Source organism: Myiozetetes cayanensis, unplaced genomic scaffold (genome assembly GCF_022539395.1).
Source record: "Myiozetetes cayanensis isolate MyiCay16 unplaced genomic scaffold, myiCay2020 scf7, whole genome shotgun sequence".
NCBI lineage: Eukaryota > Metazoa > Chordata > Aves > Passeriformes > Tyrannidae > Myiozetetes > Myiozetetes cayanensis.
This window is the reverse complement of record NW_026087964.1, coordinates 31,616,573-31,642,608: the sequence shown is the minus strand read 5'-3', so window position 1 is coordinate 31,642,608 and position 26,036 is coordinate 31,616,573. Positions and strand designations below refer to the sequence as shown.

The 26,036-nt window shown below is 38.0% G+C and overlaps 1 protein-coding gene and 1 long non-coding RNA gene across 2 annotated transcripts in view; one reads left to right on the top strand and one right to left on the bottom strand.

The window, feature by feature from the left end:
• Positions 1-13,706, bottom strand: part of LOC126651837 (uncharacterized) — a 115,361-nt gene extending 101,655 nt beyond the window's left edge. The window contains exon 1 of the long non-coding RNA XR_007631791.1: positions 13,575-13,706. This is a non-coding gene — a long non-coding RNA (uncharacterized LOC126651837). The remainder of the gene's footprint in view (positions 1-13,574) is intronic.
• The window catches only part of TENM3 (teneurin transmembrane protein 3), a 1,298,714-nt gene continuing 1,286,325 nt past the window's right edge, over positions 13,648-26,036 (top strand). Inside the window, 1 exon segment of the mRNA XM_050338169.1 lies at positions 13,648-13,876. The gene's annotated coding sequence lies outside the window, so the exon portion shown is untranslated.

Genomic DNA, 26,036 nt, shown 5'->3' with positions numbered 1-26,036 from the left:
CGAGGTCTACAAGGCATAATCTTTAAGTATTTTGATATTTTCTAAAATTAACATGATTATTAGCAGAATTTCCACTTTCCTCTGCACTTTACTAAAATATTCTTTAATCCCTATTTTTCTGTACATCAAGCACTATCCTACAGATGGAGAACAGCTCAGTGGAAAACACCTATGTGCAGAGAATAAAGAGAATGATGAAGAACGGATGAAACAGAAATTATGTCTTTCCAAAAAATAAGGAAAATATTACTGACTTAGAGGTGTTATTCCTCACAAACAGACTTCCCTTAAATTCAATTTGCTATTGAAATAGCAAATATCACACAAGTTTTTATGCTACTGGCAGACATTTTTCATTTCTGTTTTTTGACATCTTCAAAAAAGCTTTAAAATGTCAGTCCATATGATCTATGGGCAAATGTGAAAGGACCAGATCTGCACACAAGCTCTTAAGGGACCTCATGAGTTTTAGCATAATGATTCTATATGGAAAATATTACTTTCGTATTGCATCTAAAGATGAATTTAACACACATTTACTCTTCTTCCAATAAAAAAAAAATCACAAAGTGGAGCTGAATTAACAAAGTCGATGGAATTTGAAACAAAAACTCATCCGTTGTCTCCTGGAAAAGTCATATTAAGAAAGATGTTTCCCAGTAAGATATCCCTTTGTTCCCAGTCCAAAGTAAGTTTAGAAAATTACTGAATTTTTGGTAAGAATACCTAAGTACTATAAATCAATGAATAAATATACTGATCCATACATTATAGGCATAAATATACTATTTTCCTCTGTCAGTGACAGATACAATCTTTCTTTTGTATTATTCAATTCTTCTTCCCTAGAAAGAAGTGTAATTTCTGGCAGGTTTAAATGTAAGATGTAAATTAGGAGGACTCCAATGCAGACCAAGAAAAAACATATAACCAAAGACATAAACAATTCTTGGAAGTGTAAATAAAGGACAAAGGAAAGTTAAGAAACGAACTGTGGTATGGCTGGACTTTAAAATACGACATGGCAAAAAAAAAAAAAAAAAAAGTAAAGGTTTTATTTTGTTACTTTTCTCCAGAGGACGGAATAAGTCATGTACAAAGTTTCTGAATATTAGTAGGAAGAAAATACTGGAACAGATAAATTGAAAAGCTGTACTTCATTAGGCCTAGATACAGTTATTCATGAATTCTACTGGAGCCTTGGAGTCATCTGGCTGAACTATGAGTTCTAATGCAGTAGTTGACAGAAAATGAAAAAGGCTGCAGTGTAGCAAATCTACTTATCCTATGTTAACTGTGACACCAAAATCATGGATAACTGTACTCAAAAATTATTGCTTTTTTAAAAGGATATGATATAGGAAAATAGTAAAAATCAGTTACTAATTTCTGCCTAATTTGTACACTGAAAGTGCAACTGGAATATCTTTTGCTAAGGAGAGCTAAAATATATAATTTAACATTATATTACATGAAAAATTATATATAAATATTATTTTTTTCAAAAGTTCTCAGCAGTAAAACCTGGGACTGCTCATGAGACAAGAGGTAGAGTTTTATCATTGATTAAGCTATGGTTAACTGGAAAGAGACAGAAATGAGAAATCCCTCAGTTTTCATTATCTCCAGTGGTTAGTATATTAATGCATTATTTACTATATGTTTATTCCTGTAAAGGGTCAAGCAGACACTGAAATCTGAGGAGAACATAGAATTATACGAACTGTAATATCAAGGTGATGAGTGAGTGAAGAAAACAAATGAAATTCAGTGTTAAAGAAGAACTAATATATACCAGAGGCAATATTTTAAGCAACTCACAAACAATGGATGGTTATAATTATCTATAGCACTTCAGCTGAAAATAAACCCCAGTGTTACATTTCTGGCTGGCAGCACGTAAAGTTTTGCAAAGTCCAGTAGCACTCAAACCCTTCCTCCCCACTCTCTCCTGCTCCCAACCAACAAAAGAACAAATCTCTCAGTAGAAGTAGCGTTATATACACACACATATATATGTATCAATACAGTCTGAGGGATAAAGAGCAGCCCTGCTGAGCTGGACTTGGGGGAGCTGGTGGATGAGAGGTTCACCATGAGCTGGCAATGTGTGTTTGCAGTTCAGAAAACCAATTGTATGCCGGGTTGCATCAAAAGAAGTGTGGCCAGCAGGTCAAAGGACAGGATTCTGCCCCTTTGCTCCCATGAGATCCCACTTGGACTACTGTGTCCAGCTCTGAGGTCTCCAACACAGGAAGGACATTGACCTGTTGGAATGCAGTCCAGAGGAGGGCCACCAGGATGATTAGTGGGATGAAGCACCTCCCCTATGAGGAAAGGCTGAGAGAACTGGGTCTGTTCAGCCTAGAAAAGAGGTGGCTTTAGGAAGACCTAATTGCAACCTTCCAGTACCTGAAGGGAGCCCGCATGAAAGATGGAGAGGGGCTTTTTACAAGAGCATGTATTGACAGGATAAGGACAAGGGAGAATGGATTCAAACTGAAAGAGAGTGGGTTTAGATTAGATATAAGGAAAAAAGTCTTTACTGTGAGGGCAGCGAAGCACTGGAAGAAGTTGTCCAGAAAAGTTGGGGATGCTCCATCCCTAGAAGTGTTCAAGACCAGCCAGATGGAGCTCTGAGCAAACTGGTCTAATGAAAGTTGTCCATGCCCATGGCAGGAGGTTGGAACTAGATGATCTTTAAGGTCCCTTTCAATCCAAACCATTCTGATTCTATATTTATTCTTACAATGTGCTTCGATGCAATTCTTTTCATTACTGATTACTGCATCTTGAAAAAGACAGAGCATAAACAGAAGGAATTGGAACTGAAGATTTCACACTGAAACATTTTTTAAGGAGACATGCTGAAGATTCTTAGCACAAGGGCATACATTGAAACCGTAGAGAATGACAGATGTCACACAGGCAGAGCAGCATTTCCTAATATAATCATTTGACTTTAACCTTTTAAGTTTAATTTTCAAGTGTCTAAGGAATTTGAAATGCAATATTTAAGACTGCTAATTTCATTAGGTCCTCAGGCAAATTATATACAAAAAATCAGATGTTTTTCTTAGAACAAACACAGAAAGGCTCACTGACATTAAAAGGTAAGAAAATTAAACCATAAAGAGACATTTATAAAAATGTATCTACTTTTACATACATGTGTGTCTAAATAAAATGCATAGTTGACATGTAATTCAGTGCATTCAAATTTCATGGCAGAAGAGTAGAAATATGCATAGAAAAACAGGATAAAACCAGTAAGATGTGACTATGGATAATGATATTTCTGACAGTTACCGTAAGAGAGGAAAAACATTGCATGTCAGCCTTCTAATCTACTGAGTGGTGAGTTTGCACAAGCAAACTGAATCCTCCACAAAATAATATGGGCAGAAACTCAGCAGATGACAAAAACATGTACGTTCGGGGAAAGAGAAAAGGCACCTTCCTTCTTCCTGAGCAAAACAGCTTGTTTTCCCTTAGAAGTCACTACCAGAAATTCCTTCTCCCAACTGACACACTATTTGACATGAAACAAATCAGTCATAAAAGGTGTAACATGAGTCCATCACTACATAACATTAAACGTGTCGAGGATTTCTTTTTTGTAGCAAAACTTCAGATTGCTAAATCTTGTGGAAAACATAACTCGAAAAATAATGTTTAAGTCTTGAAAACAGACTGATTATATTTGACTAGAAAATGAAATACAAAAATCCTAAGCACTGCAGGTTAGCCATGGGGGCTGGACATCAGACCTTAATTACTTCAGTCAAAAAGATTGTCTAGGTGAAAACATGAGTTTTTTGTTGGTTGTCTCAGACTGATTAGGACAGATAGGTGGTACAAAGAACAGAAATTCAGAAAATGCATGGCAAAGATACCTTGACAGGAACAAGAAGGAAATACAAATGATGCAAAGCAAACCATGTTTTTACACATGGCTACTGGGCATCCTTGGCTATTCATTAATGAGGGTGAGGTATCAGCAGAATAAATAATATCTTTTATGGGGAACTTACTCTGCAACTACCTATTATGATATTACTTGCCGATGGAAAATGAGAATGAAAAAACATCTAATGATGATGATCTGATCTAATACTGTATTTTTTTACTTTCACATTATTAAAAGGGAAATTATAATCCTGTAATACCATTCCTTGCTCTAAAACTGAAAAATGTAATAAAGTACCTCTCAATTTAAAACTTTAACATATCTATAAAATAATTTAGTATCTATTCTAATACAATATTATAATATTTAGTACCTATTTTAATTTAATATTAGAATATATGGACATAACTTTGACCAGTTTTATACATATGAAAGGATTTAGAATCTTCTAAAATCTTTAAAAAATAGTTAAGGAAATATTAGAAGGTGAACAGCGAGCATGACTAGTGTTAGACATATCAGTACAGGAAAAGCGTGTTACATGCAAATTTAGTGCTAAATAATATGAGTTAACACATTGTTCCACCAACCTGACTCATTTAGACTTATTTTAAAGCAATTAAAATTGGGTATTTAAAAATCACATTGAACAGAGTTTCAAGGACAGAAAGAATCAGGTACATCATAGGCCCTTGTATTTGCCTGAGACTTAGATTTAAATGTTTTATTTGAATAAAGCATCTGCACTGATTAAAAGACAGATATGGAGTTTATTTGAGTGCCTGAAGGAGTGCAGAATTTATCACTGTTTCTGAGAGTTTGCTCTTATAGTTGATCTCATAATGAAAAATACATACTGTATTTACACTTTAAAGAGTTTTAGTGGCAATCTCCAAAAAGACTATGAAGTCTTTCTCCATTACAAAGAAAATTAGACATTTTCTCTAGTGTCCAAGAACTTAGGGCTCTTTTCTGTAAATTTTCTACTTTTCAGTTTCATTTTATTGTCTGGGCATAAAGAGCTGATACAACATTCTTTTATCAGTTTTATCTACACTATACACGTGAACAATTTAATCTCTATTCTCCTAGACACTATACTTATTTCTACATATAACAAATAAAGAGAAAAACCCTTTTAAATGCAACATGGTGTTGTGTGTGTATAACATTGACTTAGCTATCTGGTTTATGACCTTTTAATTATTTTCAGAATAAATATTTTCAATGGTACAATCCCAATTTTGAAAGCCTCACTTATGTACCTAATTTCTAAGCATCCAACTATCTAGGCAGTTGTACAAAAGCACTTACTTTTATCAGACAAACTTTAAACATTCTCAGAGAAAGAACTCACATTTGTTTGACAAGACTTTATCTTCCAAAAACCTTCTTCTTCAAGTTCCAAAAGTAATGCTCTGTATTCAAAGCTTTTGAACTGTTATGTATAGAAACCCACCTCACCATTCTATTAACTTCTCCTTTACAACATGGGTCACATTGTTTGGGTCTTTTCTTTTTTTTTTTTTTCTTAGTTTTAATATTACATTAACTGCTTCCAGGAGTTTCTAGAGTATTCCAAGATTCCCCTAAAATGAACACAGCATACATCTATTTCTGAATTCAGTTCATCTGAATCAGCTGCTTTCAAATATTCACCATAAAAATACTGCTTAATGTCTTCCTTAGAAACTAATTGCTTGGAAAATACTTCACCATCATTATGAAGTACAAGTGCACTCTCCTACTTCTTTTCAGAAACAGTAGTGAAACAGATATTGAACACTTTCTTTTTTTTGTGTCATTAGTACCAATTTAGATTTCTTAAAATTTTAATGGTGTCATTTATATATATATATGGAGATACTCCTTTTTTTCTCCCCTAATATAATGCAATATATATTCTATTGTCCTTAGCTAAGCCAGAGATTGTTCCTTAGTATCACATTCACTAGAAATCATAGCTGCTATTTCATATCAAATTATATTTTCTTTCCCACTTTTTACATGGTGATATTATATATATGTTTTTTCCTAACTGATGTCCTCATATTGTCACTCAATAAATTCAGATTTTTAGAAGTTGCTTTTCTCAACCATGGTACAGTGGCTATTTGTCTGGCTACTAAGCTTCCTCTTCTTTAATTTACCTTTCAGTCACAATCTCATATCTACTTACACTTTAATCTCCAAAGAACATAATTCAGAACATGTTTAACTTTGAGAAATTAGCCTCTTTCAAAAATCAGTCCTCCACATTAATGCTAAGGGCCTTCCACTGTTTACCAACAGTAAGTATGAGCAATTTAAAAGCACTGGTCCCTAGGTAACTGTAAACTTCCATTAATATGATTAATTCATCTTTATCTAGCCCAATTAAGTCTAAAGTGAAACAAGTGCATATAGAGTATCTAGCTATACATCTCCTAAATTGAATTCCCAAGTAGCAATTCCATTTTTCTTAAGAATGAAAAAAGGGAATTAAAAATAAAATAAAACTAAAGAAATAATATATTTTAGGTTTAGAAGAGTAAATATTCTAACCATCTTTTTCCCTCATAGCTATAAACAAATTTTCTAAATATCAAATTTCAGGTAAAAAAATGAGCAAATGCATTAATGTTTGAAGACTGGGCAGTCCATGAGCAAGGAAGGGGTTACTAGGATTTGAAAAAGAAAGTAATTTTGAATATCATCATTATAAATGTTTTAGAATGTAGTTCCTTTATGTGGCAACCCACTTTTTTAAAACTTCACTATATATATGGGTCCTGTGTACACCTACAATTCTGCAAACAGTTCATTATAGCAGCTGTTTGACTGCATACACTGAAGCCATACAGATCACCAGCCTGAAAAACATATTAATTTCAGATTCAGCAGTGCTGAATTAAACAAAGTGCGTGATTTCACTCCTCAATACAAAGTCAATAGATACAATAATTTCAGAAAGCTAACCAAAATAAATTAAAATGAAAATTATAACATCTCTTTGAAAATGGTAGAAATCCAAACATTTTCTTTTCTATTTATAAATGTCAAATATCTATCATTGTATCAAAAGTTGTGAAATTTATTACTTCAGACAAGTAATTTTAATAGCTAAGTTCTCTTTCAGACACCTCTGTTATATATGAGCTTTCATCTTTAAATTTTGCTTGTTAACTTACTTCTTACAGTGACAGATTATTTCCATTGCAACTTCTTGATTTCATAAGTTCATAATCCTGTGAAACCTTGGAGCTGACTTTTTCTAAGAAGGGCTTTTTTCTAAAGTATGTGTATTATTATAAAGCAGTTAGTAGGACCATTACAATGAAATATCATCATTTATTCCAGTATAAGTTGTAGAAGAGGTTTCAAAACAATGAGCTGATAGACTGGATGAAATCAAAGACATCTCTCACTCAACACCCCTCCTTGTCAAAAAGCTGTTTGCCATGTATAGTGAAATCTAAAGCGTAGTCAAGCATCCAGCAATTATTTACTTGAAAACTTGATCTCAGCATCTGGCACTACATGGGTAAAACCAGAGCTCGGGTCAAAGATGTTGTCTGTGTTTTATATCCGTCACCGAATTCCCTCCTTAGAACATTTAAGCACAGTTAAACTGTTAGCATTCACCATGTCCTATTGTACTGTCTCAATTAACCCAGAAACTATAACAAATATACTTCACTTTTTGTTATTTCCCTATTCCAGAAAATTAGAAGGGTTATCTTCATCTTCTCTTGGATGTTTACATCAATTAATCTTTTGAGATGCCCTGCTTAATAGGGTGTATACCTGTATATAGGGAGTCACACCTCCTATATGTCTTTGTCAATGACATGGACAGTGGTATTCAGCACACCCTCAGCAAGTTTGAAGGCAGCACCAAGCTGTGCAGTGCAGTCAACACACTGGAGGGAAGGAATGCCATCAGAGGGACCTAGACAGGCTGGAGAGGTGGGTCTGTGCAAACCTTATGAAGCTGAACAAGACCAAGTGCAAGGTCCTGCATGTGGGTCAGGGTAATCCCAAGCACAAATACAGGCTGAGCAGAGAATGACTTGAGAGCAGTTCTGAGGAGAAGGACTTGGGGGTGTTGGATGAGAAGCTCAACATGAGCCGGCAATGTGTGCTTGCAGCCCAGAAAGCCAAATGTATCCTGGGCTGCATTAAAAAAAGTGTGGTCAGCAGGTTGAGGTGATTCTGCCCTTCACTCTCATGAGACTCCACCTGGAACACTGCCTCCAGCTCTCTGGGGTCCCAGACATAAGAAAGACATGGATGCTTTGGACTGAGTCCAGAAGGCTACCAGGATGATTAGAGGAATGGAGCACCTCTCCTATTAGGACAGGCTGAGTTGAGGTTGTTCAGCCTGGACAAGAGAAGACTCCGGGGAGACCTTATAGCAGTCTTCCAGTACCTAAACAGGACCTCCAAGAGAGCTGGATAGGGACTTGTTACGAGAGTATATAGTTCTAAGACAAGAGGGAATAGCTTTAAACTGAAAGAGGATAGATTTATATTAGACAGTATGAAGAAATTCTTTACTCAGAGTGTGATGAGACACTAGAACAGGTTGCCCTGAGATGTGGTTGCCCCTTCCCTGGAGATGTTCAAGACCAGGTTGGATGGGATTTGGACCAACCCAGTCTAGTGGAAGGTCCATGGCAGAGGGTGCAAGGGGTGGGCGGAGGGAGGTGGAACTAATGGTCTTTAAGGTGCTTTCCAACCTAAATCATTCTATGATTCTCTGACATCTCTATGATATCTCCCACTGCTCAGGATCAGCAGAACACTTATAATCCAACTCACATCAGTTTCAGCTTCAGGAATTCAGCCATGTTTTGCAGCAGCAGGTCACCCATCAACATGATCATAAACTCATCAGTTTGGAAGCTTTTTGGTTCAGCTCTACAGCTCTGACCTGGGCATCACTATTCCCTGGACAAATGACCAATAATCATGACAATTACAATGTATCATTGCAGTGAATGGTATTCAAGTATCCTCAAAATATAGAAAAAAGTACTCTTTTCAGCTTCCTTTATGACATACATAAAAATTTACCAGTGCATCTGACACAGATGAAGAATCTCTTCCTAGTTGCTGAGGAACACTGGTGACATGGAGCCATACACGAATGCTTTAGAGTAATAATAATGGCCCATGTGAGAACCCTATCATTCATAGAATAGAATCATAGAATATCTCAAGTTAGAAGGGACCCATCAGGATAATCAAGTCCAACTCCCTGCTCCTTGCAGGAATACCTAAGACTAAAACACATGACTGAGAGCATTATCAAGATGTTCCTTAAACTCTGACAGGCTTGGTGCTGTGACCACTTCCCAGGGGAGCTTGTTCCAGTGACAGCCATAATCTCAGTGAAAAACCTTTTCCTCATGTCCAGCCTGAACTTCCCCTGACACAGCTTCAGTCCATTTCCTTGTGTCACATTGGTTCATGTCTCTATCAAAAGAGAGATCAGCATATGCCTCCCCACTGTCCCCCTTTAGGAAGTCATAAACTGTGATGAGGTCAGAAGATGAAGATCATCATAGTTACCAGAACAGAAGTAGACTTCAAATAATTCCCATTACCAAAGGCTCTTTCTTTTTTATCTAGAAGCCATTGACCTCACCTGAGGTTATATTTTTCCTTAGAAGAAATCATTTTCCCCCTACCAAACAGAGGTGATCAGACCCAGAACTTACATACAAAAGTTATCATATCAACTCAAAGGTTTAATTCACAGGGAAGCAAATCCTCTTTTTCCAACAGCCTGAGAGTATCAACATTTCCTTAAAAGGTTACAGACTTTCTTTCTTTTATCCAGTCCTTATGTTTTTTCTCTCTTCTGTATCTGTTTATTGTCATGCATTCCCTTTAAAATATGAAATCTTAGCACATTTTTGATCAGTTTTATACATTCATCTTTGTTTACATAAACTGGAGAGCAGTCCAAAGACCGAATTCTCTAGTAGCCCTTGAATAGGCTAAGGTAAATGCCACACCTTTCTTACTGTGTCTGAAAAAGGGAGAATTCCTAGCTTTTCTTGACTTTCAATTGCTCACAGTAGTAAAATATTCCAAATCCTGGCTAGCTGAAAAAACTATTCCTTAAATCTTTATAAGACCATAATTGTTAGATAAGATTTCATAATGTATTAAATGTTATCCATCCATAAATTTAACATGTAGACACACAGAATTCTTGAGTCTCTATAACATATGCCAGCATATGATTTTTTTGCACAATTTGAAAGCTAAAACTGTACGATATATTCTTGCTAGTTTACTCACAGCTTTGCCTGACGTACTTATAAATTGTGATCAAAAGCATTTCAGCTACCTAAAGAGAAATTGAAAAAGGAGGGGAAACTTGCTTGTTCAGATGTGGAAGAAAAATCTGTCTTTTTTTAAAAAAGCCTCCTGATCAGATAAAGTGCCAAGGGCAAAAAACAGTGTTTGTTTTGGAGAAACTCCTTACTGACGAGCTGTCTCTCTTGATATTTAAATAGAACTTGCTCAGATTTGACTGATTTTAAACTATTAACACATACATTTGATTTTCTGCTGAGATCATTAAATGGATTTCTGAAGTACAACACACTGCACGGGATGCGTATCAGGAGCTACATGCAAGGTTAGCAGCTCTTTAAGCCCTTAAAAGTATGATTTTAAGAGTCCAGACAAAAAACAGGCCATTATATGAGAATAAAGAAAGCTATTTTTAGGGTTGTATCAGTGTTGGTGGGTGGTAGTGGGGGCTGCTTTTATTTATTTGAAATTTTTTTAGCAGTCTCAATTTGAAGCCCTTTAAAACACCAAAATGCCAAGTGTGAGATCACAGGGATTTAAATGATGAAAGAAGCCAAATGAAGGTAAGTAAACAACACAAGAAAAAATTTTAGAAAACATAGCTTTGCTTTCTCTTTTTCCTTTCTACTTTTATTCCTTTCTTACTCCTGGTTTTCTTAACTTTAGCTATTTATTCCTAGCTGTCTTTCATGTTTCTCAGCTAAGACTCCACAACACAGAATAATATTCTGCTTGCATAACTCCAGTGAAGAGGCAATATATTAAGTAGCCACTAAATTCATTATTAGCTTGACTTAGTCAAATCAAAGTCCTATGGAGCTGTATCCAGTGGCCTAACAAATTAATTTTGACGGAAGCAGATCTAATGTGATAGTATATGATCAATCTTGTTATGGGCTTTACATAGTGCTTCCTTTTCTTAGAATCCATACAAAAATAAAAGTCTTGGTTTACTCACAATGAAATTGCTTTTTAAGATTTAAGAAGCAGCTGAAATTTCAAATAGTGTATTACAGGATAATAGTCAAACTAATTTTAACTGAAAAAATTCAGTGTCTTCTCACGGATGTTTACGAGTGTTGTTACAGGCCCATCATTAGTAAAGTAGTTTCTTCATTAATCTCCCATATTTTGAAAATTTAGTAGTTTATTCCAGTGGAAGACACTTTCTGCTCTTCTGAACAAATACTTGCTGAACACAGAATTTACAAATTAAAATAATAGTCAGACTGTGAACTTTTTAATACTGTTCACTAAACATTACCTAAAGTTGGTGGCATTCTTTCAGGCACGGAACGCATCTGTCATTTGCATTTCATTGACCTTGAAGCTTACTGGTTAGAGATGAAACTTCACCTATTCAAAGCAAGCTCTTTAAAATATTCAAATAGATTTTTTAAAGTGCTTTTCACTTTTTAATTTCCTACTGTTCTTCTTCCACTGAGAAAGCACTGTCTGAACCCAAAGGGATTTCCACATCTAGCTTTCATGCTTTTTGTTGCTACATGGCAGTGACTGCCAGATTGGCAAATAGAATAATTGCCTTTGAGAGATTTCTTTAAGGATGTTAGGAGCATGAACTTCATTCTTTTTAAGTAGCTTCTTAAATAAAAGCTTCAAAACAAAGTCAACCATTGATCTAATTCTTTGAATAAAAAGTTCTCGCCATTTGACAATAGGATTTACTACTGAAGACAAAACGTACATTAATCTTTATTGTCTTCAGTTGAAAAAGGTAGAATTACAGAGTTGTAGCACAAGAAAGATTTGTACCGTTTGTTTGAAATGATGAATCTACATAAATTCATTGACTGACTTAGGATAAAAGCAATCCTTACATCTCTATGTCTTGTCACCTTAATAGAGGTATAATTTAAGCTTTATTTCCTAGTAATATTGTTAAATAACTGTTTAATCTCTACCCATATTTTTTATTTCCTTGTTTGTCTATTGTTGTGATTTTTTTTTCTCTCCCTTGGAAGTAAAAAAGAACATCCAGAATGTCTGTTTACTGCCAGGGGAGCAGGGTGGAAATTTTATCCAGCAAAAACAAATCGACCAAATAACACACACACACATCCCCTCCCAAACATTTGGCAGAGTTTGTACCAACTTCACAGATTTTAAACTTCTATCTTCTACCACTGGGGTATCTAATTTGAACTCAAATTTCTAAAGGGAGAGAGATGGGAGAGAAGACAAGAATGTCAATATTGTGTCTGTCACGTGTGTGTATAGCGTTATAAAAACAGCCACTGTGGGACAGAAACATTTTTTTCCACTGCCAGCTGCAATGAGAAGCTGAGCTAGGACGGATACTGCAGGCACAGTGAAGGGAATCCTTCATGCAGTCATACTTCAGCAGCTTTTAACTTATGTTCCCTTTCCTTACGATAATCGTAGTGGTGTACTTGGCTCTCAGGAATGGACAGGTGAGACCTACCGTGCTGCTCGAGTTGCATGTGGATTTAGGGGACGGGGGAGGAAAAGGGCAACAAAACCCAGCAGACCAAGGTTCAGCATCCGATAAGACAGAGGTGAAATGAAGCTTGCTGTGCACTGATCACGCATAAGCTGGAGCAAAACGTAAAAGCGATGCACACCAAGTACACTGCGGCTAGAGAGCCTGGGTTCTATTTGAAAGCAAGCTCCGTGCAACGTTACCGGAGGCACACGTACGTGAACACACACAGAAGCACTTACACACTCACACAGGCATCCCAGCCTGCTCGTGCGCGCACACCGCCAGCGCGGCATCCCCTCCCGTGTCCCTGCTCCCACCCGGCGCTGCCGCTCCCGCACCGCGGCGAACCAGCTCCCGCCGCATCGCGGCCGCCGGCGGTCCCCACGGGCGAGGGCCGCAAAACAACGCTGCGGGGCACCCCGGGCTCCTGGCGGCAGCCGCCCGGTACGCGCCGGCCACCCTCCTTCCCGGCTCCATCATCCCCCTGCCCGGCCGTCCTGTCCCTGCCGTGACCAGCGGCAAGGCGGGGATCACCCTCCCGCCTCCGCTCTCCGGTGCGGGGGGACGGGGCATGCGGGAGCAGCTCCTGCCTGCTCTCCGCAACCGCCCGGCAGCGGTGCGGCGACTGCCCCGCTCCCGCCCGCCTCCGCTCCCGCCTCCCCGCAGCGCGCCCGCCCCTCGCCCGGCACCCGGCGCTGCCGGCGGCCGCAGAGGAGCCGCTGCTGCGCTGAGCGGCGCGCAGGGACCGCGGCTGCCTGGGCGGCGTGCGGGAGGGGAGGGAAGGCCGGGGCGGGGGGAGGGAAGGGGAAGTGGAAGGCAAAGGGGTGTGTGGACGGGGAGGGGGTGGGTGGGGGAGGGAGAAATCAAATAAATAAATAACCTCCGCACCAATAAGAGAGGCAGCGGCTGCCGAGCAGTCTGGGATCTGATGGGAGAGGTCCTTCCTGGGCTGTATTTGTTTGTTTGTGACTGGAGCTGCAAAGTTCAGAGCCAAACGTGTTGCTTTCCGCCGGCGGCGACCTCCCCGCTTCACCTGCTCCGCTGACGGGTGCCGGCCCGGGTCGGCCCCTCCGCTCTGCGGGCCCTCCAGCCCTGCATCCTGCCCGCCGCTGGGGCCGACGGACGGGAAAGGAGTGCGGGGCTGTGTCTCTCGCCTTCCCCTCCGCGGCTGCCGGAGGGACAACGGACAGGTGAGTGCTTCTTTCCCGCACTTCTGCCCAGCCGAGCGCGGAGGATGCCTCCGCTCCGTAGTCACCTGTCACCGCAGGAGCCGCTCATTTATCAAACTTTGCCTCCTGTCGGCTCCCGCACCCCCTGTCTCGTCTTCTGCGGGAGGGCGAGCGCTCGGGGTTAATTGGTTTTGCGCAGAGGGAAGTCGGGGAGGGGGAGAAAGGGGGGTCCCACTCTGCAGAGCACAGCTTAGCCTTTGGCGGGAGAGAGGGCTTGTCCGAACCGCGCGTCTCTGCCGCCGCTCGGGGCCGCCGCCCGGAGCCCCCACGCGTGTTCGCGGAGTGGGGGCGGCACGAAGTTCTTTTTGCCCTGCAGGGAACCCGCGGGGCCCGTGCAACAGGCACCGTCCTGCGGAGACAAGGTGAAGGGGCGCCTCGCCCACCGGCGTAGGGCGACTGGCGGCGCCGCCGCGCAGACCTGTGCCCTTTTAGGTAATTTCGCTTTGTTTCCAGCACCTCCAAGGGTTTGCCTTGCGGGGAGCCTGTGCCCTGCGGCGGCTCGTGGGAGCCCGGCAGCAGCCCCCAGAGGCACGTCTCCTCCTAGGAGGGTGAGAAACTTGCCGATCCGGAGGAGAGACAGGCGCGGTGCTTTCCCCCGGCTGCGCGGAAGGTGCGCGCTGGGGCGCCGGGCGGCTTTGGCCGCTCCGCGGCGGCGGCGCCCCCGGGGAGGGAGGGAGCGAGCGGGGCGCTGCGGGGCGCGGGCGCCCGGCAGGTGGAGCCGTGGGGAGCGGCGGCGGTGATTTATTTCGGCTTAAGCAACGTTGCGAGCTGTAGGCGCTGTGCGAAGCGACCCGGTGCCCTCGGTGGCCGGAGTGGGTCTGGGATGGGTGGATGCGGCGGGCAGTGCGCGGAGAGCAGCGGGTGGTGCGCACCTTCCTGCGGGGGCTGCAGCTGGAGACGGTGTCCCACGGTGTTAACGTTACTCCTGGTCACACGCTTATTTTATCAACCATTGATCGTCTTTCTGTTTGTCACTGTGTGCTGGAAATGATGAGATTCTAGGGGTAGTCTGTCTCAATTAGCATAGAATGTATAAAAGCGTAATTGCTAAAATTATTCAATAGTGGTTAACAATTAAAAGATTATCCCAGTACTCTGCAGCCAGCAAAGAGCAGACTGCACTAATTGGATAGTTAATGACATTTAAATAGGTAGGCTATCTTAAAATAGTAAGCTTCACTCTTCCAGGGAACTGAATAGAGTGTTAGAATGTTTAATAATTACATTGCACTGATGGTAACACTTCTGAAAGGGCTGTGGTTTTAGTTGTTGGTTGGGCAGCAACACTGGGACAACCTTTGCCCAGTTTTAGAGCACTGGCTAAGGGAAGACTGAATGTTTCCTGCTATCTTTATCACTTTTCCTTTGATACATAAATATAGCTAAATGCTGCAGAAATTTGTGTGAAACCAAAGTGAAGGGGAGGCAATATTTTCCATATTGTCCAGTGAAATCTCCTTCCATCTTCTACTGACATCACTTGACTGAATTGATAATTGAACTTGAGTTTTATGCTACTAACTACCTAATGCTTGAATTTTATGTCTCTTTATGCCACTTATACTGATTAGAAATATTTACTGATTAATATTGTGGACCCTGGATACTGGGTGGTATAGCTACATGCCTCTTGTCGTTCTTCAATAACTAAACAGCTAAGGTAATTGTGTGTTTTTTAGTAATAACTTTCTAGTGTAAACAGTGTACTTCAGTAACTAAATGATAAGTAAATCAGCTTCTGCACTCTCAACATTTGTTGTGTTTCTTGCCTGACTTGAAAATGTTCTGTGAGAAACTCATACAGTAACTTCATAAACTTGTTGTATTTTGTTGTAAAAGTTTCCTTAGTATAATAAAGTTGGCATAACAAGAAGCAACAAATGTAATCTTCTGCTTGTGATATATTTTTCCAGAGACAAAATTTTTCCCACTATCTTTATCAAAGACATACTTAAGGAAAATGCCAGACATTGAATTAAATAAGATATTACCTTCACAAATTAAATAGAATATTCTATTTCAAGAAATACTGCACAGAATAATATGCAATTAAAATTGTATGCATGGGCTTTTATATACCTATGCTTTATGCAGTCTTAAGTTTTGTCACCAACTTAGTTCAGTGCTCCTTTGAAGGATAAAAACGAATAAATAAACTCTTGAAGCGCCGGTCTAAATATTGAAAGGGCTTGGAGTGTGTGTCTCCCAAGGAGGTGAAAATGGTGAGCTTCACAAAAGTTATATTCACAACTGTGAAACTAGTCTGTTTTTCTGTTTTCTTCTTGTAGTGGATGCTATAATTGTCCCTTGGAAATCCTTTTGCATTGTATCTCAACTTTGCTCTTTTCACTATTATAGATACATTTCTCAAACACTTCTTTTATCCTTGCATGCCAAAGTATTCAGATATTTCTTATGAGCACTGCTGCTGACTTCTGAACCTGAACTCCACTCTATGCTGTCCAAGTGAGGGTTTCTAAAAATTCAGAATAATAGAACTTTTGGATTTTTCCTCAGTTTCTGTACACATGTTAGCATTAAATGGTATTTCATGTTAACACTGCACTTCCTCCAGAACAAAAGTATGACTTTCCACGCAGCTGATAAACAGGTAGCTGAATGTGTTATCAGAGATTTACACAACACTGATGTCTTGACATCTGGATTTGTTGTGTATCTTTAATAAAACATGGACTGTGAGAAACTGTTGTAGAGGGTTGTGGCATTTTTTGAGAGAAAGAAAACCAACCCAACTTTGAAATAGAAGGAATAATAAAAAGTGTTTTCCGTGATATACTGGATTGTATAAAGCTTGCTGGGGGGGTTATATTTGTATATTTTCCACATTGTATTGTATATTGTGTTAAAATTATACCAGCGCAAGTTTTACAAGAGAATAAACTTGGAAAATCCTTCTAATGAAACACAGATGATTTTCTTCTGTAACATCTAGATACTTTTCCCCCTGATCTTTCCTAATTCTGTATCGGTAAATCTATGCAAGAAAGTTCCCCAGCATTATTAAGCGTATTCTTCTGTATTGTGTCCAATTTGTAGCACTTGAAGTTTTTCTTTCACCCTAAAGTTTGTTATATTAATGTTAAACTTACTGTCTTTGTTAGGTTGAAAGTACCTTTCTGCTCTTTTGACAGAAAATATATATCCAAAAAATATGTATCAGTGTTTTACACACCGCCTCTAGAAATGTTGTATTTACTAAACTGACAGGTCAGTAAGGGAAATCCAGAAACTTTAATCTTAGAAAATGCAATTTTAATACTGGGGGGAAAGGAAAGAGGTTCTTAAATCCTGTATAATTACCATACTCACTTTTTTCTTAAGGGAGGGAATGTCAAATTCTAGGCATACATTTTTGTCATAATAGTAAAGTCATAACAGTAAAATACCCTGTGGTTGACTTTGAGGCTACAGCCTTCATTACAACTCATGCCAGGTAAAACACGTATTTAAGAAACAGAAGCAAAATATTTATTAATGCATTGAGGTGAACAGGCTATGAAATTCAATATCTAAGAATATTTATAGTGTGCCTAATAATAATTATTACCTGTGATAAATGCTGGAATAAGAGTTCTGGGAGACAACACTTCTGGATTTTTTTTTAATGTATTGGCATCATAGATATTGTGATTTATTTTTTTTACATTATAACAGTCTTTTACTGTATTAAAGATAGCAATTGAAGTTAAAAACTAATACATTCTATAGGCTTAGCAAGTCATGGTTTGCAAATTATTGGAATGACTAAAGCATTAAATTACACTTTTATTTGTGCAATAAAGATAATTTCATACAGGACTTGACTTGCAGCTCTGTTAAGTCATGGATATGTTCTTCTGAATTTGCGTTCTTTCATTCAGGTCTGTAAAGAAAACAAGTTTTACACATGGACCTTTTAATTCTGGACCATGAATCTCGGAATTAAAGGATAAATAGTGTAAGACTAGTGTTTTTTGAGGACTAGCACTTTGTCAAACAGAGAAGAATGTTCTTGGTTTACCGCACACATGCACTGTTATGTATCTAAGTATGTGCCTAAGCATATGCTTTCTGTGTGAAAAGCAGTCTTTTATTTAATTAATCTTACCGGGGAACCTTTACTAACTTTTTAGTTTAATTTAATTTATCTAGTGCCTTGTACCCCTTGTACTTTGTACCCCATCTATTACAAAGTAAGACCAAATTTTCAAAGATTCTTTTAAAGCAGGGCAAGTGCTTTTTTTTACTGTAGCATCTAGAAAGATCAGCATGGCATATATGCAAATACTTTTCCTCTAGAAAGATGAAATGAGTCAAAGATGATGTTAGTTTTGTTAATTCAAATTGTATCTCTGAAGTATTGCATGAAATGTAGTCTGCCTATGAGCTCTGCTGAAATCTGAGATGCTTGAGACTGTCTCTTCTAATAGCTGCTAAATGTTCCAGTGTTAATTAAGCAGTAATGTAAGTGGAATCAGATGTTATGACAGTGTAATGGTCTCCTGTTGAATAAAAGTTCCATGGCTAAGCAAACACACTTTCAGCAAACAAGCGTATTTCAACATTGTCTGTTCAATAGGAAGTGTTTCTGCAAAAGTCTTAAATATTGCCCCCTGGAGAAATCTGTTCATCATGTTTCTGTTGTAGCAGCCTAATGAGAGCAGCATCACTTTCCCTTAATTAGTTGAATACAGGGACAGTTTACAGAAATCTGGGGTATCACTCACATGGTGGTTCTCTATTCCAGTCCTTGTCCATACCAATACCCAAGACTTTTGCCAGCTGAAACTTTTACCTCCTCCGAGGGCAAAAGAAAGGAAGAAGTTTGAGCTGTGTTCCAGGATATGCCCTCATGTCTGTTGGACAGCCCCAAGGTGCAGAGGGCAGATTTGGTAGCCATCTCACTGTATGTGGTCTGGACACGTGGAATAGTTGTAGCAGGAACATTTTGAACACCAAATGGGAAGCAGTCAGGTTGCTCTTCCCTTCTGATAGACACTTGTGCATTAACAGTTCTTCTGTTCTTCAGGAATCATTCCATCTTTAAAGTAGTTTTGAAAGTCAAATTGATTTAATCTCTGAAGAAATAGTGACAAATTATTATGGCTGAAGTACTCTATCCACACCGTACTCTGCCTTTTTTTTGTAAACCTGTTGTCCCTTAGGATGGGGTAACATTGAGATGTTCAAAAGAACATCAACCATTTCCAAAGGCAGAAATCAGGGCACAACTGGGACAAGATAGCCATCCAGCAAGGATTTATCTACTTTCAGAGCAAGTGAGGTAAGGAAGAAAGAAGGATGAAGCATGTGGTAATTTACAGTGGACATTGCCCCTAGGTCACAGCAGGCGTGAAGCTTGTTGAAGTTTGAACTGAAACACCACCAACTCAGCTCTGAGAGGCATTAGCTTGGCAGCTAATTCCACTTTATAATAGACTGACCATTATCTGTATGATTTCAGATGAAAGCATTTGAACTGTTAGGAAAATTATCTGAAATTGCACTGATTTATGCAGTGACAACCATTTAATGTTATGAGTGATAAAGTCCATTCAAGCCTTGTTCCTGCAGACACTACATACGTGTTTAATCTGAGGGCAAGGCCTGCTTCTATTTTTAGGACTACAACTTGATATAACGTGACATGAAGCATAATCTTAACAGAAGTCAAGTCCGTTTAATACTTTTAGGTAATTTTTAAAGTATTTTTAACTTAAGTGAAGGGGATAAAATACACAGATGAGAATCGAAAGGTACTAACTGATGGTCTAAGGGGAAATCAAGCTTTGAAGAAAAGAGGTGATAGTCAATAGAGATTTGTACTTTTTTGTTTCAGCAAATCTGCTGCTAATTTAGGGTGCTTGCACAGGATAATCTGTGAATTAGATACCATGGGTAGGAAGGTACGGGCTATTCACTTAAAAGATACTGATAATCTAATTGGATTTTTAGTTGACTTTCAGACTAAACTGCAAATGAATTCATAGTCCATTGCAGTAGGAAGTAAAATATGTTCATTTGCAGCTGCAAGACTAATTAATTTTACTTCACTTTACAAAAGATTTACTCTGACTTATGTGGCCCTGGGAAAAGGAATCGTAGATTGTTGTAAAGTGCTCTAGAATTAAGATTTTATTTTTTTGTTAAATAAAGACTGACTAGTTATGCTTACTTCACACTAAATAGCTAGGATTATGTACAATAAGGCTAGAATAAGGATTAGGTTTTACCACCTTTCCTTAGACTCACTAGTAAGTATAACTTAGGGAATATTTACTCAGATATGCTTTTTGATTTGTCATGCAAAAAATGGGGAAGAAACTACAGAAAGAAAATGAGACAAGATTGCATTGACTGATTGGCAAACTAGCAACAGCTGTTACAACAATCAAGGGGGATGACAAGTAGTTATTCTTTAGTAGGAACTGAAGGAGAGAGGATTGGATTTAACATGAAGAAAAAGGAGGAGTGATGAGAAAACAGTTAAAGAAGGCTTTGAAATACCATCTTGCACTCCTGTTCTTGGGACAAAGAGGTTAGTCAACAAAGAGGAAAAAATGTTTGGATTTTTTTTATTATTATTTTTAAATTTAAAAAAAAATGCTTCTTTTTTGTATTTTGAATAAGACATAAGTTGGGTATGAAGTTTGTCTCTTGAAGGACCTTATGAGGTGCTCTAGAGGACATGAAATATCTCAAACGGTACAAGGCTTCTTTGGTTTTAAGACAGGTGGGGGAGAACTACCATACACTGTGTGGGCTTGTATTCTTGGAAAACAGGAAGAACTTTTAGTAATTTCTAAAGTCTCCTGCACTTATTTCCTTTTTATAGACTTTCATTCTATTGTCTTTGTTTTCTTTACTTCTGTGATTCAAGAGCATGAGGATCTGAAGATAAAATTGACCTGAACTGAAAACTCCCTGAACCAGTAGAATTGACTGTTGCTGTGATCACACTCAATTTCACACTGCTGCTAGTGTCATGTAGAGTAATATTGTGAAGGATTCTGTCAATTTTTGGTTCAGCTGCTAGTTGTCACAATGGTAAAGAGTTACAAGGAAAGTCTCTATCTTCAGAATGGGAAACTTTAATAGTGAAAGAAAACCCGGTATTTTTTCTGAAGCTTTTTTTTCATTATAAAACTTCCACATAGAATCTTTTCATTTCCTGACTGAATATCTGCAATTGATTTTCAAAAGCTGTACGTGACATTTGAAACCTTGGTTCTATACAATTTTTTCTTGATGGAAAAGTTAAATTGTTCAAACTCTTTGGTTGTTCATTTCTACTCCGTAACAGTCTTCCCAGTTGAATTAATGAGAGGACTATACACACAACCAACCAACCAATCTAAACTGAGTAATTCTGTGGTGCAAAAAAGGAAAAAAAAACCCACATTGAATTACTTCAATAGTTTTGCTGGTACAAATGAGGGCAGAGTAAGGATGGAGGTGGCATCTGCTTTAGCCACCTTTGTCATCAGGAGAAAGATTCGTAGAACTTCTGCCTCGTGCTTGGTATCATCTATACTCTGTAATCAGAGGGTTTTGTGATGGTTTCATTATTGTCTTTTGTCTGCTGTCTTCTTCCATAACAGCTAGAGATCTAGCTAGAGGATAGGGCTCTTGTGCTGCATGGCATGTGCATTTAATGATTACAGACTCTGTTTTATTGTTTGATGGACATGAAATTCCACTGTCTTGTGAAGATGTATGCATTTACATATGCAGCGTATAATAAAACATCTAACGATATTTGTTGCTATTTGGAACTTTAGAAAATGTAGTTAAACTTTAAGCTTACTAATTTTCCCATTGCCTTTTTTTTTTTTCTTTCTTTCACTCATCCATGCACCATTCTGCCATCTATTTCTAGGAGAATTTCATGGCTTTCAGATCACATACTGAGGATCGTATTTGCTATGTATTAATAACTCTTGGTATAGCGTAAGTAGTGTGCAGCTAGCTATTGTAAGGTTTTGCTACAGAAATTCTCTCTTGCTGCTTTTCTTTACTACAATGGCTTTCTCCTCCCAACCAGCAAGTCTTCCCTCTTGGTCTTCTATTTTGGTCTCTTCTGTTTCTCAGGTGTGACTGTATTTTTGCTATTACTGTAGCTATCTGCATTTACAACTTGTAATTGAATTCACTGTGGTCAGCCCTGAGTGCTGTATTCTGAGCTTTGTGAGTGGCTATACTTTTCTGAGCCTTTGTCAGACTGCCTCATTGCTCTTTACTTCCCCACAGAAATACTCCTAAGCTGATATTTCGGAAGCCAAATCTGAGTCGCACACAATCCTTTTTGAGAGTAACTTGTAAGTCTGGAAGAAGATTCATTGTGAAACCTGTGTGGCAGCCCTTCTTTCTTATGTTTCTCAAAGAAGGAATAAACCTTCTTTGGAGATACAGAAACTAGATAGTATTTTTAAGATTAAATACAGTCTATTGTCCCAAATTGTTTGTTCATTAGTACACAAATTATGGTCTGTTTAAGAGTTATGCTTAGCAGTCACACTTGCTCAGAATAACACAAGAAGCATATTACAGAGGTTTTTTTCCCCTGAAAACCAGTTTGAAGCCAGTGAAAGAGAAGTGTTAGCTGCATGAAAAGCTTGTCAGCTTACCCAGAAAAAAGATGCACACTGGGTACATAAGCATAAGACTATTTCATTGCTGTCGTGGTAATTCATCTCAATCTTACTTTTGGGAGGCCACTTCTAAGTTTAATGTCAATTTACATTTCAGTGAATACCTTGTTTCTATTTTTTACACTGCAGTGAAGGTATCGTTACTTATTACATGACAGTATTTTGAAATGCCTATCATGTTTGTAAAGTATCTATACTGACAAAACACACTCTGTAAAATGTAAGCTGTAGAAAATAATATTGCACATTGAACATCCAGTAGTTTGTTTCCTAGTAAAACAAAAAAAAAACCCTCTTGAAGTTTTTCTAACACTCTGAGATGATGAATGAATGTCTTTGTCTTTACATGTTTAAAGTGTGCTGAGTCTGGACACTGAGGGGACTCAGAAGAGAAGTTTAAATGTCAGTAGGAAATCTTTTTATTTAAAAGCCCTCAATAAACACAGTACTGTTATTGGGGGGGGGGGGAAATACATGTCATAAGCAAGGTATTTCAGGAATTAGGCATTCAAACCATTAGCATGAACTTCATTTTTACAAAACAAAAGCTTTCATCTTTGTGCCATCCGCAGTGAAGAATACCAAACCTGTCTGGATAATTCTTTATTAACTCTCTTCTAACTGTTCAAAGAGGGGGGTTATGCAATTTAATATGCAGAATTAATATATTGTATGATGCCTGTAGTTCCTCAAAATCAATAATCAGTCTTTTCCCATTATGATAATTTTTGCAAGGAAATACAAACAAACTGTGACACTGCAAAGTAAAAATTGTATGTACTTTGCTTTCTGTGATTTTGCTACTGCTGCTTCCTCTCTGTTCCTCAGAACTCTGACAAAAGCTACCAGATACTGCATGCTGTAGATATTACAGTGATAGGTCCTCTGTATTTAGTATTTTATTGTCATTGCTGTGAAAATGTCTAAACACAAGTAGGTTTTAATGAGAAATTAATTTTAATTGATGACTTGAGGGTTTACAGGATTTGAAGGTTGACAGTGTGTACAACCTGTACTTTGACTAGAACTGCTGATAAAAAACTGTGTTGAAAATAGCCTTCTTATTTGACATAATGATCAAATGCTTTGTTCTTTAAGTTTCTTTCTCAGGACTTCATGAAACCATCTGTAGTTAAAAGAAATGCCACATTTATTCCAGATGTGTAGTCCTTCTCTTCTAGTAGTATCATTAAACCAAATCAAATTCAACAAACAAAAAAACCTATTTACTTAAAAAAAAAAAGTTATCTATATGTACATATTTTATTAGCGCATTGAACCTGAAATCCACTATGAAAATGCTGAATACTAAACTGCATTCGACTGGAAGCTAAAGTTTTATTCTTGATCAGTAATTTCTCTTCATTATTTTAATCTTGGAAGTTTGTGTTTTTTTCCCACATTTTTTTGAAGGTATTAAAATGTCAATAAAGAAAAATACTTGAAGATGTTCTTTAAGTTGAATTTGTTTGTTCTGTAAGTGGATTTAAATTCAAAACTTTTGTAAAATTCCAAGGAGACAATTTCTAGATTCAGTTATATGACTGTCTTGTTTCCTATCCATCCTCCATATTTTAATTTCTTCTAATGTGGTTGGTAAAAATTTCAATCAAATAATTTATAATTCTTTTAAATGGGTGAAGGATGTAATTTTTGGATGTTTACTTGAAGTAGTTTTTTTCTGACTTATTTTTACAGTTAACTTAAAGGAAACTAGTTTATTAATTTTTTTATTACTTCAGTGAATTTTGCATCTTCACCAACATTAAATCTTCATGCTTTAAAGTATATATATAGCTTATGAGAAAAGTGCTGTCAGTGAATTTCAGATTCAAATAATTTTATTTCCAGTGCACTCTTTTTTTGGAGGGGACATTACCTTTTGGACAGAATGTGAAAACCTATGAACAGAATTTTATCCTTACTTAATTTTCTTTCAATTTTTTTGATGATTTGATATAGAAAAGGCTGGTGGAGGCCTTATTCTCTTTTACTGTGCACTAAAAGAGCTAAATGTAACCTTTGTCATTGGGCTCAGGAGAGCTTTTATACAAAGTAATTTTCTTCCAAAACAAAAGGTTCTGGTAGTCAATAATCACTTTATGTAATGGACATATATCTTACCTTGTAGCTCAATTATCATATAAAGGTGCTTTACTGTGAAGAAGTTTCTTAGTTTGGGTAGTTATTGGGTTGAAATCCAGCAATGTGGTGCATCAATTTCTTGGTATCCACATAGACAGGTAATGACTGGCTCTTTAGTCCTCTCAGTCTGTCATTGATACTTTCTCAATGCATTAATGGTAAAAATGTTACTATGCAGGTTTGGAAAGCTAATTTAGTTGGATTTACAATCTGAATAACTTTGTCTCTTGTTTACTAGGTACCCTTTATTGCTTTATAATGTCACTTTTAATACTGATTTACAAGGTATTTTACTTTCTGTCTCACTTTGCTCTTCTTACTCGAAACTGTGCTGAAGCCAGTGTGCAAATGAGCTGAAGATTCTCTTTCCTAATAAATATATATTTGTCACTAGCTGCCTTTGTTGTGTATTGTCTGAATTTTTCTGGATACACTAAGTATGGTCAGGCATGCATTTTAACACAGTGAAATTAAGCAGTCTGATCTAGTCTGCCTAGTTAGAGCACTTCAGCTCTCTGTGCTTTGTGGAGAAATCGGCCACAGCAAGCTGGTGAATAGAAAATGTCAAGTGTACAGTATTTTGTTTGAAATCTCACATCTCTTTAGGATATTGAAGACTAAGGGATGTACATTATAAGTATCTCTTCATTCAGTAGCCAGATATCTAGTGTTCTTTTTATAGTAGTAAACACCTACGTGAGAGGTGCTTATTCTCTTTAAAAGGACAGTAACAGTGATTGCAGTCTCCTCTTAGTGCTTAGGTTGCACAGGCAGTGGGAACACCAACCTCAGTCTGCCATCTCCAGTCAATAACTCCTGTGTCCTACAGAAACAACAGGTTAGTTTATTATGGTGCAAAAAGTAATTTTGAGAGGGAAATCACCAAAGAGCATTGGTCTGGGATGCTGTGAATATGAGAGGAAGCCTTGGATGCACCAATGGATTGCTTTTGCTTTTTTTTCCTTTACATAGTTATTGGGTAAACAGATAAATCCTGTGAGCAGGAACTAGAATCCAGGTTTCAACTCAGTCAAGTTTTAAAGCTGTTGATTGCTAAGGTTGTAGGCACACAGCCGTTCAATGTCAGAACTGGATATAAAAGATCTGGCATTTAGGCATTGTTAGTGAATGTCAACTATTGTACTTGAAGAATGATAGCTTTAGAAATAAGTGACGTATATAAGCCATTTTCTATTATCACAATATTCTTACACGCTTTACAGCAACAGAATGTATTTTTTTATTTAATATGTCGGAGAATGTTACAGTTATAATTTTGGCTAGCAGAGAACTTTGACAGGGAACTTGAAGGGAATTCTGGGGTT